This window comes from Sander vitreus, chromosome 22, assembly GCF_031162955.1.
Source record: "Sander vitreus isolate 19-12246 chromosome 22, sanVit1, whole genome shotgun sequence".
Taxonomy (NCBI): Eukaryota; Metazoa; Chordata; class Actinopteri; order Perciformes; family Percidae; genus Sander; species Sander vitreus.
The window spans coordinates 2,823,882-2,842,941 of NC_135876.1; positions in this window are offsets into that span (position 1 = coordinate 2,823,882).

The following is a 19,060-nucleotide window of genomic DNA, read 5'->3' on the forward strand; positions in this document are numbered from 1 at the left end:
GCTTTGACCCTATTTTCCTGACCTTGAAATTAGCTTTGCCTGTATTTTGGTGCCCAGAGCACAGGGTGCACAGGAGAGGCACAAACAAGTTCTCAGCTGCCTGCTGCAGATCAGACCTTCGGGATAATGAAGTTAAAGTTGAAGAAGAGCATGAGGGCTGAGCTGGGGTGTTTAACTGTTTAGAGACTGAGGGACACTGGGACAGTTGGGAGACTTGTGTCTCTTCACTGGAATTAGATGCTGTCTGTGTCGTCAGATGTAATACAACATAGTCCTCCACAATGTTTCCACTGGTGTGTCTGTCTTTAAAAAAGGGGTCGAGGGAACTTAAAATGGAGCTATAACATCTTCCTCTCCTCCTTCAGCACCACTCTTTATTCTGCAACCTCCTTTCCTTCCTGTATCTCTCCCTCAAGGTTTTTCTTACATTCTTCTTCTTAAAAATCAAATCACAATTTCTGTGTAACAACATGATGGGATTTATAAGCTAACATTTTTCTGGTCACAGATTGTTTATATATCTATTCTTGTGCTACGACGCATAGCCCCTGTCTCTGTGTCTGTCTAATAACCGTTATAACGTGCATAAACAGCTAAGCTTAAAACATTAGCATTGAATTTAGCTTAAGTTTCCTAACTATAAGTTATGCCTATTCACAAACCTAGTAATCTCATTTGACTGCTGACATTTTGCCATGTGTAAGTTTTCCTGCCAAGATTGTGATACATCTTGTACGTCAAGTGTTGTAAAGTTAAGGGAACTCTGAGACACAGAGGATGAGTTTTTCTTCCATGGTTTTGCTTCAGTGTCACATCCGTGGCAATGTTTGGCTATGTCACTTACAGCTATTATCTCATTGGTTGCCCTTTGATAGGTCATGGGCATCCAAGGTCAAAATTGAAATAATTTGAACTTTAAAGGTGCAATATGTAATACTGACAGCTAGTGTTTAAAGTAGTTACTGCAGTACAAAGTCAAAATACTGGAGAGAGTCGTCTTCCTCGCCCCCTCCTCCCCAGACTCGAAGTTCACGGAGGTTGCCAGGCTGAGACCGGAGCATCCAACAATGTTGCTAGACGCTCTTCTCACATAGCCAGACATTACTCCACAGCACAGCGGAGTAGCTAACGTTAGATGCTGGCTATATTGATTGGTCATAAAAAGCCTGTATAAAGAGCTCTGTACCCAACTGACAGGCACACTTTATCGGCTTAGAATTAAGGCAACAATCACTACAGGCTACACGTTGTAAACAACTGTAGCCCGCTTGCCTGGTCATCTGGTAAGGTTAGCTAGCAGTTAGCAGAGTTAGCATGGCGGTGTTAGCCAGGACCAGCCGGGATCACTTTACTGGCTGTGTCTCAATTTGTTTTTGTGAGTTACCAACTCGGGTACTCTAGCTATATAATTCAATGTGAGTACACGAATGATGAAATGACATAAAATGCCTGACCCTTGTAACCGTGATAAATTAGCCTGAAGCTAATGCTTACCTGTTCAGGAGGAAATTAGCCAACTCTGCGTCCTTTTGGGCGCTAAGCTGTCTTCATCTTTCAAATACATCTCCAATATTTACCCGGGGTTTGTTACATCTCTGGTCACGCAACTGTTAGAAACATGCCATTGTTTTTAGGTTGGGCTTCCGTTTTTTACAGATATATGTATATCTGGCAACCCAGCCTGGTGTTTTGATGGTTGAATATTCAAATAGTCAGCTATTCTGTGAAACCCATAGTGCTCAGTGGCAATTTTGAGCAGTGCGCCATGCCATGGGTAGCGCACCGCCTAGTTAGGCGTGACCGCTTTCCCATAGGAAAACAATGGCACAGCCAGCCAAAGAGCGTATCATGTGTAGGAGGCTTTAGCCTCCAGAGCATCAAACTTCAGTGAAATGGTCAGAGCAGATAAAGGCTTCCAGCCTCAGTGACAGAAGGAATAGTATTCTCTGAAGCTCTGTCTTGGTTTGCTTAAACCCTAGCTATGAAGATCAATTGGCCTATGTTTTTATTAAATATATATAGTTTTCAAAAGGAAAACCATTAAGTCCTTTCCTCCTGACCTCTACCTCAGAGGAGAATGGAGAAACTCAGCATCCTTCTAGTAAAGTTATCTTTATCCCTTAGTTTCTCTCTCTCTCTCCCTGGCTCTGCCTAACACCACATGCTGATGCTGGAAAGATATTAAATGCAAGATAAAACAGGGAAACGAAGTGCTGTCACTGAGGCTGGAGGCTCTATGAAAATGACTGATAGACTTTCATCATATAGAGGGACTCCCTTCTCTACTTGGAAATGCTCAATAAAATCTAAACTTTTGATGTGGGAATGTGACAGTATAAAATGGGATTGGAGCTAGCCTATCAGAAAACACACGGTGACTGCATGATTGAATAATTATCCAGCTTGCCTATGCTAGCCCGTGGCTGGTCTAAATAATCATTATGTACTGTATTGCAGCCAGATGGGGAATCAAAATTGACACTTAGCCTACATCTATACTGGGAGTCCCTATTTTACAGCATTATGGGTGTTTCTTTTTAACTGCCCAAAAGCCAAGAGAAAGAGAAGAAGAGTAACTTGTGCAATTTAGCAGTTTAGTTACAATTCGGCAGCAGTGGCCGACAAAACAGACAGAGGAGCCCAAGGCACACATCAAGACAGAAAGAGACTGAAATATCCAGGTTGGTAGCAATTCAAAATGAAAACTGCTGGTGAAAAATACATTACAACTGAAATAAAATTAAAACATAGGATTGGGGGGTGACCTCTAGCTCACCCAGTAGAGTGTGCGCCCCATGTAGGCTAAGTCCTTGGGTTCAAATCCAACCCACAGCCCTTTGCTGCATGTTGTCCACCCTCTCTCTCTCTTTTCCTGTCTTCATCTATCCTATCAATTAAAGGCCAAAAAAAGCCCCAAAAAATACATTGGACGGGAAACAACTGATACTACATTCTACACAATTCACAAAAATTAAGTAAAATCATATATAAAATTGGTGTTATTTAAAATTTTCTAATGCAGGCCGATGTTGACTTGATAACTAATTTATATTAAAGGTCCCATATTATAAAAAGTGAGATTTCCATGTCTTTTTTTTTATCATTAAGCAGATTGAGGTGCTATATAAATGCTGTGAAAGTATCAAAACGGTCAATCAACAGAGAATGCACATAGCCCGTATTCAGAAACTGTGCCTTTTTCAATCAATTTGTCACGTGAAAAAAGTATTACTTTCGTACGGTTGTGCTATCACAACAATGCCTTATAAAGGTAGAAAGTGCAGCTACAGTGCTGTTACAGTCATTCCCTGGCTGCAATGATGGTGCAGAGTTGCTGAGAGCACAGATGTAGAAGACATCCAGAGAAAGGTGCTAAAACTGAGCTAACTAATCCTCTATACATGTGCGCCTGCTCTACCCACTGAGCTAAGCCGGCCACACAAATGTTTTTTTTTTAAGCATGTAAGCATGTTCTAATAGAAACCCAAAATACAAGTATAAACCTGAAAATGAGCATATTATGGGAGGTTTAACAGGGAAACACTTTAATAACAAAATGATTAATGTGAAAGTTAGCAAGCCAATCACATTGTGTATAGAGTTGGTGGGCGGGCTTATGGCTGCTGCTGCTGCTGGGAACAGCGGTCTTCTGGAAGTTGGAGTTAAGCTTTTCTTTGAGAAAAGAACAAAGAACGGCACTGAAATTATTTCTTAAAAAAGGAAGATGTGTTCGGAGTTTTGCCGAACGGATACAGCAAAAGTTTAATCCATCAACTACATTCGCTACCTTCTTCATTGCTCTGCCTGGTTGTAGCGCTATCATATTGCGTGCAGAGGGAATTTGAAAGACAACCGTTTATCCCGCCCCTCGGATTGAGCCCTGTCAATGGTGAGTTCCCAGACCCAACATCTGGATGTGGGTCTGGCTTGTCAGGCTAGTTGAGCCCTGGACACTGAAAAAAAGGCACCACTAAAAACTTCATGCTAGGCGTAACCTACATAAGGGTGTTCATTTGTAGGAAAATATAGGAGGGAATGTAATACGCTAATCAAAACTAAAACAATTTTTTGTTTCTGATTGACCCTTGTGCCTGTGGTACACTGTATACTGTGTAAAGCGTGTGTTGCTGAGGCTGCTTTGTCATCCAAACGAGCTATTGTAAGTGTAGCGGATACAATAAGTGTAGTAGAGCAGTGGTTCCCAACCTTTTTTCTTTGGCACCGCCCCTACTTATGTCTAGGAAAAGCTGAGCCCCCCCCCCCGAAACCGAAGTGGAGGTAACTCTCGAGATAGAGCCTTACTTTCTTTTTGATACAGAGGAGTTATCAGCACTTTTACGTTTCTCCGCCATGTTTCATTCATAAAATAGTGATGCTGTGGCGGCAGGAAAAATGGGGATGCTAGCAGCTAGCAGCTGACCTGATGACAGCAAGGGTCCCAGGTTAAGAGGTCCCGGAGGTTTGGCCTACTAAGTAGCCTGCCTACAATTTTAAGCCAGAACTAAAATATTTAGTTTTTATACAGACTTTTGTATACATTATATATTCTAGTGTATTATCATAATTTGTTGTGCACATCTTTTTTTTTACCTCAACCTCAAACCACATAAAGACTTGCACCCCCCCTGTGATCTTTGCCGCCCCCCTGAGGGGTCCCCGGACCCCAGGTTGGGAACCACTGTAGTAGAGCATGTGCAAAAGAAAGGGTGTTCCAAAGTCATGTTTTCACTTTTAGCATACCAGAGGAGAATATTAGAAACTTCTGCAGGCTTTGAAGTCACACCATACTTAAATTACTGGATGAGATGGAAGATGATTGGGAGCCAAAAAAACAAAACAAGCCACACATCCCTGCGGTAACAAAGCTCCTTTCCACCCGGCATTTCCATCCACAGTCATTTCAAGTTCAGTATTTTTCACAAGTGTTGTCTCTGGTTCTAAAAGCCAGCTGCATGGACAGTCCATACATATCACATTCCCAACAGATCAACATGTCCTACTACAGGTGCTGGTCATATAATTAGAATATCATGAAAAAGTTGATTTATTTCAGTAATTCCATTCCAAAAGTGAAACTTGTATAATGTATACATTCATTCCACACAGACTGATATATTTCAAGTGTTTATTTCTTTTAATTTTGATGATTAGAACTAACAACTAATGAAAACCCCAAATTCATTATCTCAGAAAATTAGAATATTGTGACAAGGTTCAATATTAAAACACCTGGTGCCACACTCTAATCAGCTAATTAACTCAAAACACCTGCAAAGGCCTTTAAATGGTCTCTCAGTCTAGTTCTGGAGGCTACACAATCATGGGGAAGACTGCTGACTTGACAGCTGTCCAAAAGGCGACCATTGACACCTTGCGCAAGACAGAAAAGGTCATTGCTAAAGAGGCTGGCTGTTCACAGAGCTCTGTGTCCAAGCACATTAATAGAGAGGCCAAGGGAAGGAAAAGATGTGGTAGAAAAAAGTGTACAAGCAGTAGGGATAACCGCACCCTGGAGAGGATTGTGAAACAAAACCCATTAAAAAATGTGGGGGAGATTCACAAAGAGTGGACTGCAGCTGGAGTCAGTGCTTCAAGAGCCACCACGCACAGACGTATGCAAGACATGGGTTTCAGCTGTCGCATTCCTTGTGTCAAGCCACTCTTGAACAAGACACAGCGTCAGAAGCGTCTCGCCTGGGCTAAAGACAAAAAGGACTGGACTGCTGCTGAGTGGTCCAAAGTTATGTTCTCTGATGAAAATAAATTTTGCATTTCCTTTGGAAATCAAGGTCCCAGAGTCTGGAGGAAGAGAGGAGAGGCACAGAATCCACGTTGCTTGAAGTCCAGTGTAAAGTTTCCACAGTCAGTGATGATTTGGGGTGCCATGTCATCTGCTGGTGTTGGTCCACTGTGTTTTCTGAGGTCCAGGGTCAACGCAGCCGTCTACCAGGAAGTTTTAGAGCACTTCATGCTTCCTGCTGCTGACCAACTTTATGGAGATGCAGATTTAATTTTCCAACAGGACTTGGCACCTGCACACAGTGCCAAAGCTACCAGTACCTGGTTTAAGGACCATGGTATCCCTGTTCTTAATTGGCCAGCAAACTCGCCTAACCTTAACCCTATAGAAAATCTATGGGGTATTGTGAAGAGGATGATGCGATGCTCCAGACCCAACAATGCAGAAGAGCTGAAGGCCACTATCAGAGCAACCTGGGGTCTCCTATCACCTGAGCAGTGCCACAGACTGATGGACTCCATGCCACGCCGCATTGCTGCAGTAATTCAGGCAAAAGGAGCCCCAACTAAGTATTGAGTGCTGTACATGCTCATACTTTTCATGTTCATACTTTTCAGTTGGCCAACATTTCTAAAAATCCTTTTTTGTATTGGTCTTAAGTAATATTCTAATTTTCAGAGATACTGAATTTGGGATTTTAATTAGTTGTCAGTTATAATCATCACAATTAAAATAAATGAAATTTGAAATATATCACTGAGTGTGATGAATTAATATAATATACAAATTTCATTTTTTCAATGGAATTACTGACCTAAATGAACTTTTTCATGATATTCTAATTATGACCAGCACCTGTCGAAGCCTAACAAAGGATTTTGTAATGTAGCCAATTTTCAGAAGGTGCTCAGAGCAATTGACTGCACTCATTTTCAGGTTATAACTCCCATCAGCACATGAGCACATACAGTATACTGAAATTGAAAATACACACATTTATATCACGTTTGTATGTGACCAGATCAACACAATTGTGATTACAGAATATGGTGACATTTTATTCTTATATTTACCATGATGTATTCTACTTTCTACTTTCTTTTGAATGCTTTTGTACCTGATGTATACTGTAGGACAGGTAGGCAGATTCCAGGCCTCCACATGGGAAAGTGGAAGAGAGTTGTATGCACTGCTCCCTCCTCCATCTTGTAATGGCCCTTATCATTCCATTTCTGTTTTGAGTGACACTCAATTTGAAGTGTCAGTGATGTATTGGAGGTGCCATTCACAGGTGAGCATCCGAGGTGAGAGAGGATAAAAATTGGGATGCTCTCATGTCAATGATCAATTCAGGTTGACACAGTCCATTTGCAGTGTTCCACAAAGTAATGCATTTGATAATAACATTGCTAAAACTGCTGATCCCAATCTGCACATACTAACCAGACACAAGTTTCAGCACCTCCTTAAAGGTGCAAAATGTAATATATTTACTGTATTAAATCCAAAAATGACCACAATATGTCATCAGATATTAAGGTAACATGCTAATTTGAAATACTATGTTTTCTGACAACAATGCTAAAGCCAGTATTTTCTCCTTTGAAATTTCCGTTCCGTGACAGAATGTCTGTTTGTGTTTTGGCCTGTGCGTTGGTATCAACTGCCCATTCTGACAGCCGGGACAGGCTGCCAGATGGTCTGTAAAAACGCAAACCAGCGCACTACAGCTGTAGCAATAGTACAGCCATGGAGGCAGCAAACAAACAACAACAATGGGATCAATGGAAATAGATTCTACCTGACCCAGAAAACCTTGGCATGTTTCTAACAGTTGCATGACCATAGACGTAACGAAAACTGGGTAAATACTGGAGATGTATTTGAAAGATGGAGACAGCTTAGAGCCCAAAAGGACGCAGAGTTGGTTAATTTCCTCCTGAACAGGTAAGCACTAGCTTCAGGCTAATTTATCACGGCTACTACGGGCAGTGTTTGGTGTTTTAAGCCCCCAACAACGTCTTTCAGGCAGCGCTGCCTGGAAGGCCCTAGGATTAGGCAATGGTTATTGTTAGGGTAAAGGTTAGGGTGAGGGGCCTTGAAGGTGACGGTCGCAGCGCTGCCTTGAAGTCGACGTTGGGGGCTTAAAACACCATCGAGCACTAGGGATGGGCATTTTCAGTCATTTCAACATTCGTAAATTGAATTTTGCATCCGGCTGCTGGTCTTTCAAAGAGGGGAAGCTAATTTTCGGACTACATCATAAAGATTGTCCATTTTTATATATATTATTATAATAATAATAATTAGGGCTGTCAGCATTAACGTGTTAATCGTGATGCATTAATTTTTTTTAATCTCATGCCAGCATTCATTAATTTATTTTAAACTTCTCTCGGCTTTGCGTCGTGCCTAACAGGCTACTATTTTGACCCTTTGCAGCACCGTTACTTATCATCAAGCTGCCACTTCCTCCTAACACATCCTGCTGCTGCAGGCTGCAGGCATGATGGAGAAAGACAGCAGCAATAACTCTGAATGGAGCTTTTTATTTTCCAAAACTCCCGGACGGCTCGTAGACAAGTCGAAAGCCATATGCACATTAGGTAAAGCCGGATTAAAATATCACCGAAGCACGTCAAGCTTGAGCTACCAACTTACGGAGCTAAGCATAGTAGTACAGTTAACGTGATGCTACCCGCTAGCATGCTACCCACTCGGGCAAAGCAGTATTTTGGAGAGAGCTACTTGCCGACCTGTGGATGAAACCAAATCCAAAAACATTACTACAGCTCTTGCGAAACGGGTGGCAACTAACTGCAGACCTGTCAGCATCGTAGAGGACTCGGGTCTTAAAGACGTACTACGGTGACCTGTCTCGTTGCCGTCGAGGGGGACAGTAGTTTCACCACACACAGCCTGTATGACACGGAGAAAGCAGCCACACTGGAACAGCTGCAAGGTGCTGCAAACGCTGTCTCATTAACCGGTGATCACTGGACGTCAGTGAGTAATCAACATTATTTAGGAGTTACTAAACACTAAATTGACTCTGGTAGGGATAGGGATTTTTAGTTTTTTAGTTAGGTACTTGGAGGAATTGTGCAGTAGTGACAGATTCACACATTTTTATTTTGTTTACAGTAAATAAATAATTCCAAATCTTAAAATCAAGTTCATAAATTAACTTTCTTTGCATTCATTTGATTCCCAATCAAGATACACTGGTAAAAAATTGCTTTTCATTGTTAATATGTACTTATATTATTATAATAATAATAATTTATAATATCCGTGAGAAGGTTTCATCAAGAGGCATGGGCATGGCCAGCAGTACATTTTCTTTGTCACAACACTTCCAGTCAGCCAGCTAACTTTGTCATACCAGGAGAGCTGAAAAGACCTGTTACTTTGCCCTATCTTTTGCACTAAATCAATCTTAGGTGTTGATCTGCCCTGCTGTTTAATTCTAAGTTTCTCCTCGTAAGGAAGACTTTCAAATGGCTTTGCCAAAACCAGGTCGACAATATTAGCATTGTCTGCCATCGTGTGCAGTTTGCTAGCTGGCTAGTTCACCCCTACAACACTAGCCTAGCCTAGCCTACTGTATGTATGAATGAATGAATGAATGAATGAATGAACAAACGATCTAACACAACGATATTAAACTCCCAAGCAAATACCAAGAAATAGGTTGCAGCAGTTCGTCTTTCAACACTTGCAAAATCCACGGTGGGACTGAGCTGAGCTCTGCTCGAAGTCTCGAACAGCTTCGGCGACTTTTTATAGTACAAAATCGCTGTCAATCAAAAGGAGATGCAGCCTTTCGACAGACCCTCAAATCATCACGCAGAGCCCGGCGTCCAGGCCAGCCCACTGCTCCATTGAACCCCCCCCCCCCCAGAGACGCCGAGCGTCCGTAGGCGGGACATAATTACAGCATTTATCCAATGGCCGTTTCGAAGCACTTAAACAAACTGTTCAAAGCAGTCCCATTGAAGTCAATGGACGCCAGGCTCCAACAGGGAAATGTACTGTGACGCTACGGGAATGTATGAGAAGGAAATCGAGTCAGCTGATTCTGAACAAACTCGTCTTCAAGATGAACATATTCTAACGCATTTTTAATCAATAAAATGTTAACACAATAGTACATATTTGACCATTAAATGTTAGACATTTTAGGGGAAGCCGAGCTTCCTTTGCAGTCTTAAAGAAATTGCCACGGATGGGGAGGTAGTGGTGTTTTTAGCGGCTGTTGCCGTAATTTTAGACCGAGAAAGGGTGGTTGTTAGTTTAGGGTGACCAGACGTCCCGGTTTGACCGGAACAGTCCCGATTCTGAGTTGCGTGTCCCGAGTCCCGACAAAAGCCTGTCGGGACACTAAAATGTCCCGGTTTACACCAACCACTATGAAATTGTCCCGGTTGTCAGCAATCACATAGCCGACATGGTCTTATTATAGCCCGATCATTAACTAAACCCATGTAGAAAGACTAATAAAGCGTCCAGCATATGATTTTAATAATGTGTGTGAGTCAATCGTAGCGGTCTGCGTCTGCATAATCTGTGCAGCCAGCGTTACAATGTATAGCCTATTTGTAAAAATTGTCGCAATGCCTCTTCTTATCGGTCTCGTTTTAACCAGTCCCTCCAGGTCCGCTGGAAAGTGAGCGGCCGAGCGCTGGGTGGAAATGTTTGCGCATTTTAAAAGCAGGGAGATTCCGTTAAAAAATGTAGGTCTCCTTTGTCAGTTCGCCATGTGTCTACCGGGCACAAATGCTCCCGTTGAGCGGATCTTTTCCGCTCATGAACAACACATGGACTGACAAGAGGAACCGTATGACCATTCCCACCTTAAAGACGCTACTCGTCACACGGGCCAATTTTGCTGACACCTGTGCGCAATTTCACAGTAGGCTTTCAGCCAACACATTGATTCTGGAGCATATTCACTCCTCTAACAAATACTGTATACGGAATGAATGTTTCCAATAGGGAATCTATCTGCTCTATCAAATGAGATTACGTGTGTGTGTGTGTGTGTGTGTGTGTGTGTGTGTTGTTGGTTAGAATAACACTGGTAACACTTTACGGTAAGGGTACATGAATTATCATGAATTCATACATTCATTAATTGATGTATGTATTATTATGCATTATGTAATGATTTATGTGTTTCTGCATTCCTTAATATCCCATGAATCATCAGGAATTGACGTGTTCATAGTCTGCCATTAACATGAACAACACAACTAAAGCATTAGGTACGTGGGCACATCATTATGAATTATGATTTATTAAGCATGATCATGATTATTTATTTTTCTGCAAAAAAATGTGGTCATCACTGCGCAAATAGTGATTTGAACACAACCTGTGCATAACGATGTACCTACCTCATGTGTTGTCCATGCATGAGGTCATGAATGAGAGGCTATGAACTCATGTCAATTCCTGATGATTCACAGATCATGAATTCATTAATGCATGAATTCATAATTCATGTACCCTTACCGTAAAGTGTTACCATAACTTAAGCCTGTGGCAGCAGTTCCAAATAATCCGTTTAGTGCCATGCAATGAAAGTGCATGCCAAAAAATGAAAGTTCAGTGGTTGCATTTTCCAAAAGACTACTTTAATTCTGAAAAATAAAGTTTGTCCCACACGAAACTCACTCAATGTCTTTTAATATTATTTCTTAGATATGAAAAGTAAATCCCCTAACCCTCTGAGACCACAGACCGAGGGGGCCTATTTGTAAGATGCGTCACCACATCAAACGCAGTTTGCGCAAAACTCCAGCTCAAAACTACACCTCCTGTCACAGGTTAATTGAAACAGGTCTAGTGAATTCTTATGTTAAACATGAACAGTATTATAAACACCTTCGAACAATTTCTGGTCTAAGCTATGTGAAAACAGACCAATCTATTTGGAGCAATAAGCAGACTATGAGCTGAACAGACCGTATCCCTCATGTTTTTTCAGTCTAGCTTAAATGTCAACAAACATAGACTGCAAACTGACCAGCCAGCATTTATCATGTATTTTCAGTCTGGTTAAGTGTCCCTTTAAAGCTTAGTTACGAAACTTACATAGCGCATCCTCAGGATTCATCATGTTCCCTTTTTTTCAGCCCGATTAAGTGTCCTCAAAAATATAGATTGTAGACTGAGTAGATAGCATTCATCATTCCTTACAGTCTCGTTAGATGGCCCTTCAACAGTTGTTTCCAAAACTTACACACAGCGTCCTCCAGTCAAAGTCGGTACAGTGGCCCAAATACCGTTAGTACACAGGTGCTGAGTCCTCCAGTCGTGGCCCTGGCATCAAACACAAAGTCCCACCGCCGCCCTCTGGTTCCTTGCGGCGCGAGACTGTCCGTGCATGTAGTGCGTCCTCTTCTAATTACAGCCAGAAAACACCTGGATCCGTGGCTGCAGTGAAGGTGAACTCTCTCCCTCCGCGGGTCGCTCCCAGGGCAGCGCGGCAGATGAACGAGTTGCGTTCAGCGTGCAGCTCGTGTTGTATCCCTTCAGGCATCCGAAGCCGCTGGATCGTAAATGTGACGCAGTCAGATTGGTCCGGCTCACATACCATTATTTCCTGCATCTCAGGTTCTGCCCCGATGTGTTTCTGCATTAATTTCGGCCAGCACTCCCTTCACTGCGCTGTAGATCACTGATTTAAGCACACTTAGCTGCTTCTCCAAGACCCGGTCGATTAATTCCTCCATATTAGAGAACGTGTTCACATTAGCCACCACTCCATAAGCCGCCGACATGCTAGCAAATTTCTCCGAACGAGTAGACAGCCCAGGCGACAATGAGACCCGCTCTTTCGTGCCTGCAGGCGTTTCAACGAGTCACTGTGACAACAGACAAAACGATTTGCCGTCGAAGAAAAAGTAATAGACCTGGTTATCTAATGAAATACGGAGGCGAGTGTCAGAGCTCAGTCTCTTGCAACCATAGAGTAGGTCACGTGCTTCTACCACACCAAGGAATTTAAAGGTCCCATGGCATGAAAATTTCCATTTATGTTTCTTAACATTAATATGAGCTCCCCCAGCCTGCCTATGGTCCGCCAGTGGCTAAAAATGGCGATAGGTGTAAACCGAGCCCTGGGTATCCTGCTCTGCCTTTGAGAAAACGAAAGCTCAGATGGGCCGATCTGGAATCTCCTCCTTATGAGGTCATAAGGGGAAAGGTTACCTCCCCTTTCTCTGCTTTGCCCGCCCAGAGAATTTGGCCCGCCCATGAGAGAGAGAGACATCATGGCTTGCAAACAAGCAAAGTGGCAGCTGGTCAAGGCCACACCCCCACCCTCCACCTTGCCCCCCCTCTCTCCTCTACAGACACAGAAATAAAGCTACAGAAATGGCACATCCTAAGGAAAGCTCAATGTGGGACTGGCTCTTGTGGCTGTAATTCTGCACCAAGGCTGAATTTTGGGAAAGAGACTTCAGATACAGTATTAGGGGACCACTAAGGCCTATATAAAAGAGACTTCAGATACAGTATTAGGGGACCACTAAGGTCTATATAAAAGAGACTTCAGATACAGTATTAGGGGACCACTAAGGTCTATATAAAAGAGACTTCAGATACAGTATTAGGGGACCACTAAGGCCTATATAAAAGCATCCAAAAAGCAGCATGTCATGGGACCTTTAAAGCTCTCCACCCTCTCTACTTCCTCTCCATGAATGGAGAGGGCAGAGTGCTCAGTGCGCCTTGATCTCCTAAAGTCCATTATGATTTCCTTGGTTTTGGAAGTGTTTTTCAAGTCCAGTTTATTTTGAAGACACTAGTTTGTCAAATGCTGAACCTCTACTTCTTGAAGGTTCTAAGGTTAAGCTTAGAATTAGGGTTCAGTTGGGGTAAGGGTTGGGAATAGGCATTTAGTTGTGATGGTTAAGGTTAGGGTTTGGGGCTAAGGAATGCATTAAATAAAGAGGGTCCCTTACAAGTATAAAAAGAGAAATGTGTGTGTCACATAGAACGAGAACAAAATATTGTCACTCACTTTGATAATCCCACTATCAGCACTAGGAGAAATATACTAATACATCCGTTAAGAGAGCTGCTAAGAACAGATATACTTTAATTCCCTCATCTAGAAATACTAGTTTGAACCACCAAATATTCCAGCTAAATAAACATCCTTCAGCTTGGATAGGAAAATGACCACATGAAGAAAATACCACTTTGTGTCCTTTTTCTCAGCATTTGGCAAACCAAATCAAAGCTAAAATATGAGTGAATATGCTCATGGTTCTCTGTTTTTGTGTCTCATTAGGCAATATTTGCTAACACATTCATGGTAAGAACTTGATAAACATATAGGAGTGTTTGTTCTGAATTGTTCTGGGGTCTTTCCATGTCCATGGTGCTCAATAACTGCTAAAATAATTGTAACGGTTTGAAGGAGTACACCATTCTGTATGTTACAGTGCTTAAACTGCCAGTGGGACCAGTTTATTCACCTACTGGGAGTAGTGCTAAGGAGTGCTTGAAGTAGCCTACTACCTTGTTTACTCCATTGCTTTCAATGCTGCAACAAACCAATTTCCTTAATGTCCTTCTGTGGATTTTCATGTTACATTATCTTGAGTGGTTGACATCAACCCAAAGCAAAGCTTTATGGTTCGTAAGACAAAATACTTGTTTTTACCCCCCAGCTTTTAATATTATCAAACAACAGATCAGTTCTACAGGACGGCTATAATTCATGCTCCTTGGGCAGTGGATGATGACAAAGCCCACAGCACAGTTCAGTTTGAGCAATAAAACACTTTCTAGAAACTCAATAATACACTCAACAACACAGACTGAATGAGACTTCACATACCATAGGTGAGAGTTTAAAGTCGATACACTGTGGATGACATCCATCACAAAGTGGGAAGAATCACACCCACTGACCACAAAAAAACTGCTATAGCACATCAATTGATTTATACTGTAAAACCACTCAGTACCATATGACGAGGTCAGCAAAAGATATTGACGCTTCTGGCATGCACCTACCACCATTACTACATTTGGTACAGACAAATCATACCTTTTAGGGGTTAAATCCGGATTACTAGAGTGATGCCCTGACGTTTCCTCCAGTGCCATCATAAGGTTGGCACTTTTTGTTTTTAGTAGTGTCTCAACAACTATTGGATGGATTGCTATTATATTTGGTACAGATATCCATGGTTCCCAAAAGATGAATTGTAAAAACTTTGGTGAGCCTCCTACTTTCAAAGAGTGGCAGGTCAAGGTTTTCACTTATCCGTGTCATCCGGCTGATCTTGGCAGACTTCTAATGCTCCAAACTCCATGCATTGCGGCCACGGAGGGAAGCCACACACGGTTCATCTGCACACACTGCCCACACTGCCATGACACAGAGCTGGATTTAAAGGTGTAGTAAGCGATGCCGCGCAAAGATTGTTGATATTTAAGCTCAACTGCCAAACAAATACAACCCCCTCAGCCCCCCCCCCCCAGATTCACAGACAGATAACTACTGGGCTGCCGGGACATTCACACCCCCCCACCGTCACTGACTGTTGCTGATTGCCTGGAATAGTGTGGCTCGTGCACTCATTTCGGTTTGCTTTCCATTTACAGATACAGGGCTGTGTATTTTCAAGCGCCCACAGAAAATAGAGAGCAGTGAAGTGACCGTGAGGATATATTCACTGAATTTGACAAAAAGTGTATTGGATTGCTCATATATCTAAAGTCAAATTATCTCATATGTACTCAGCTGTTGATCCCTTGTGTGACAAATGCAAGAGAGGTGAGGCTTCACTTATTCACATGTTCTGGACTTGTCCCAGCCTGGAAAGCTACTGGAGAGATGTTTTCCTAACCTTATCCCTCATTCTTAATCTTGAGCTAGAGCCCAACCCACTGATTGTCCTTTTTTGGTCCCAAAGGCTTCATTTTTAACCCTTTGCTGCACCTGACCGGAACCCGAAAAAATAAAAAAAAATGATATAGAAAGTGGCATAACATTTGAAGTAAACAACATACAGAGACAAATAAACACATTTTCCCATACAAATCTGACAACAGGAATTTAATGAAATGGTTATTTTTGACATTTGACAACATATTGACCCTATTTCTGGACAAAAATAGCAAAACAAAAATATTTATGGTCAAAAAATAATAAATAATAGAAGGTGACCTAAACTACTCATGTTGCTCATCATCACTGAAGAGCTCTTCTAAGTCTATTTCTTCCAGCACTTCATCTTCATCATTATGTTCATACTCTCCATCCTCTTCACCCACAGACAAGTTGTTGTTGGTGGAATCAGCGACCTTGTCAAGAGCTGCCTGCTCTTCTGACTCTGCTCTCTGAGCCAGTACCTCAACAAGGGAAGGAGGGAGGATGGGTCCAATTGTTCAAACAGGTTCCATCACCTCCTCTTCTCCTGTCTTCTCCCAGCCCATGCCTGGATCATATGGTTTGGGGCTCTCGATTATTGCCTCGTCTGCTCTCTTATAGCAGGCAACTCTGTAGTTGGCTCTCTGTACATGTGGGATGAGACAGACTTTGGGGGGTGGCAGGCATGCAGGTCTACTTTTGACTTTGAGTCCAGGACTTTGTCAGCACCGACCATTTTTCTCAGCATCTTGGTTTCGTACTGCGTCAACTGATGTCATCCGTGCTTGGCCATACATGATGCATGTGAAGCTCTCCATCTCCCGTTGAAGCTCATCTGTAACCAGCCAGTCTGCACCAAGCTGTCTGAAAGCATTGTGGAGTTTAGGATTCTGCTGTAGTTTCTTCAGGGGATTCACCTTTCCTTTGCCTTTAAAAGCGCTGGTACAGTCCTCCCCAGTAAAGACACAGAAGAGTAGTCAGGGCCCAGTGATTCAGACAGTTCCGTCACATTTATGAGTATGCAATGTTTGCCAGAGCCATGGTCAAGGTAGATTGAGAGGTAGATCTCAGAAGTCTGGACCTGTAACAAATAAAGAAACTAAATACTACTACTACATAATGTAACAATTAATACATAAGAATTGTACATGTGTGAAGTCGAGAATATTCACAATTCCAGAGCCATTTGGTCTACCTATCATTATATTATAATATAATAATATTTTTCTCAAAGCATTGTGTATAGGGTGACTGCTTAAGACTTCTGTCAACTTACCTTTCCATTTGTTTATGTTAGGTCATAGGATTTCCCGTTAACACACACCACTTTCATACTCTTCTCAATCCGGGATGCTGCCTCATTGCTCCCCCAGACCTTGAGCTCATTACCAAGGAATGACTTAAAGTCATAGGGCTTCCAGGTATTTGGACCATCAATTATATACCTCTCAGTAAAGCCACGCCTGAGCCTCTCCTGGGCTTTGATTGATTTTGGCTGGTAGCATTCTGTGGAGAACACAAAATGGTGCTTGGCAACCATTATGTCCAGGAGCTGCATGCAAATCTCTCCACAGGTTGGTGGGAGGTTGGACATCATGTGGAAGAGGGCATTGCCATCCTGTATGTAGAGGGCATCCTTGCAGATGGTGACGGATGTTGGCCTCATTTGTTTTGGCAAAATAGCCATCAGGCAACCTGATCTCACAGAATTCCGTGCAATGAACACGCCCCTTAACTCAAAATCTGTGGCAGTTTCACGGAATCACGGATTGCCGATAATTCCGTGATGGGCCCACGGAAGAATTCCGTTAAATAAACACTTAAGTTAAGGAAAAGGTCTTGCGTCTTGGGTGGGCTTACAGTTCCGTGACATGCGAAAAGAACGGGCGGTTGGGTTCAGGAAAAGGTCGTGGGTGGGCTTACGGTTCCATGACACGGGACGGAAAAGAAGAAAACGACTTTAGGAAACCTGACATGTGGGACACGAACCCTGGTCTCCTGGGTGAAAGTCCTGTGTTTGACCCATCCAGCCTTACATAGTACTCGCTACCGTAGTCGCTCTTAATGCTACGTCATCTTCTCATTGGCATTGTTTTCCATGGTGGCCACACAGATTTTCCACACATTCCGTGCCACCACCACGTAATGCGCTGTTAACAATTCGTGATCATTTCACGGAATTCTGTGCGACTAGGCTGCCATCAGGAGAGCCAAGGGCATGAGGAACAGGCGAGAGGGAATACTGCATGAGTTCCTCAAGGTTGATGGGCATCTCCATAATCTGCGACTTTACGAGTAGCTGATAGGTGAGGTTACTCTGTTCCTGGTACACAAAGTAAATGTAATGTAAAGAAATGAGGAAAGCATAAATACAATAGACCTTAATAGAATGTATTTTGTGTAATAAAATGTGCAATTTGTATAAGTTAAATCAATATCAACCTTCCCCTGTGCAGATGTAAGTTTGACCCTCTTGCTGCAGTGATCCATCGTCTTGAGCTTAAGTTTTTTGAGGCGGTCCAAGAACTCCTTCCTTTTGGAAACAAAGCGCTCTTGGATGAACTGCTCCTTGGCAGCCCTCCCTGCAGCCTCGGCCCGCAGCACACGTCAACCTCAACCTCTGGATCGATTGGAGCCCCAGATGCTAGGGAGTACAGTTGGCTTTTGTCAGGGATTATACAGGGGTTTGTGAAGCCCTTGATGGCAGCGATGACTCATTGCACCGCCTCCTCAGACTTTTTGATCTGGGCAGGCTCCAGCTCACGGTGCTTGCCTGTCTTCGGCACCTCAGGGTCGTCAATCATACCGCACATCTCCAGAGTAAGCTCATAGAGCTGAGCTCGGGCAGAGGTTGTGCGGCAACACTGCTGGTATGCGCCGCAGTTGTTGAAGAGACCGAGTTTTTTTTTTAAGTTCATTTGCTTTGTTTTGTTTACTTCAAAGGTAAAGCTATTTTCAATTTCTTTAGGTTCAGGATAGGTGCAGTAAAAGGTTAAAATAAACCCCATTTCAGGCTGCTATTAGTATAATAAAAACATTGTCAAATGAGCTTTTTTTTTGCTGTTTCTGACCATAGATGGTCAAGATGTTGTAAAATATAACAAATAACAATTTCCCTATCAGAATTGTATAGAAAAATGTGTCCATTTGTCTCTGTAAGTTGTTTACATCAAAAGTTATGCCACTTTATATCATATTTAGATTTTTCAGGTTTGGTGCAAAGGGTTAAATATAAAGCATTTTGGACATTATTTCAGCTTGGTACCCAATTTAATCCTAAAATAGACACTTGTATGATAAAGAAATAACAGGTTGTGAAAAAAACAACCTATGCGCTTGAGAAAACGAAAAAATAGTTGATCCTCTACACATCTTTGGCCATTTTTTTGCTATTTCTGTCCAGAAATAGGGTCAATATGTTG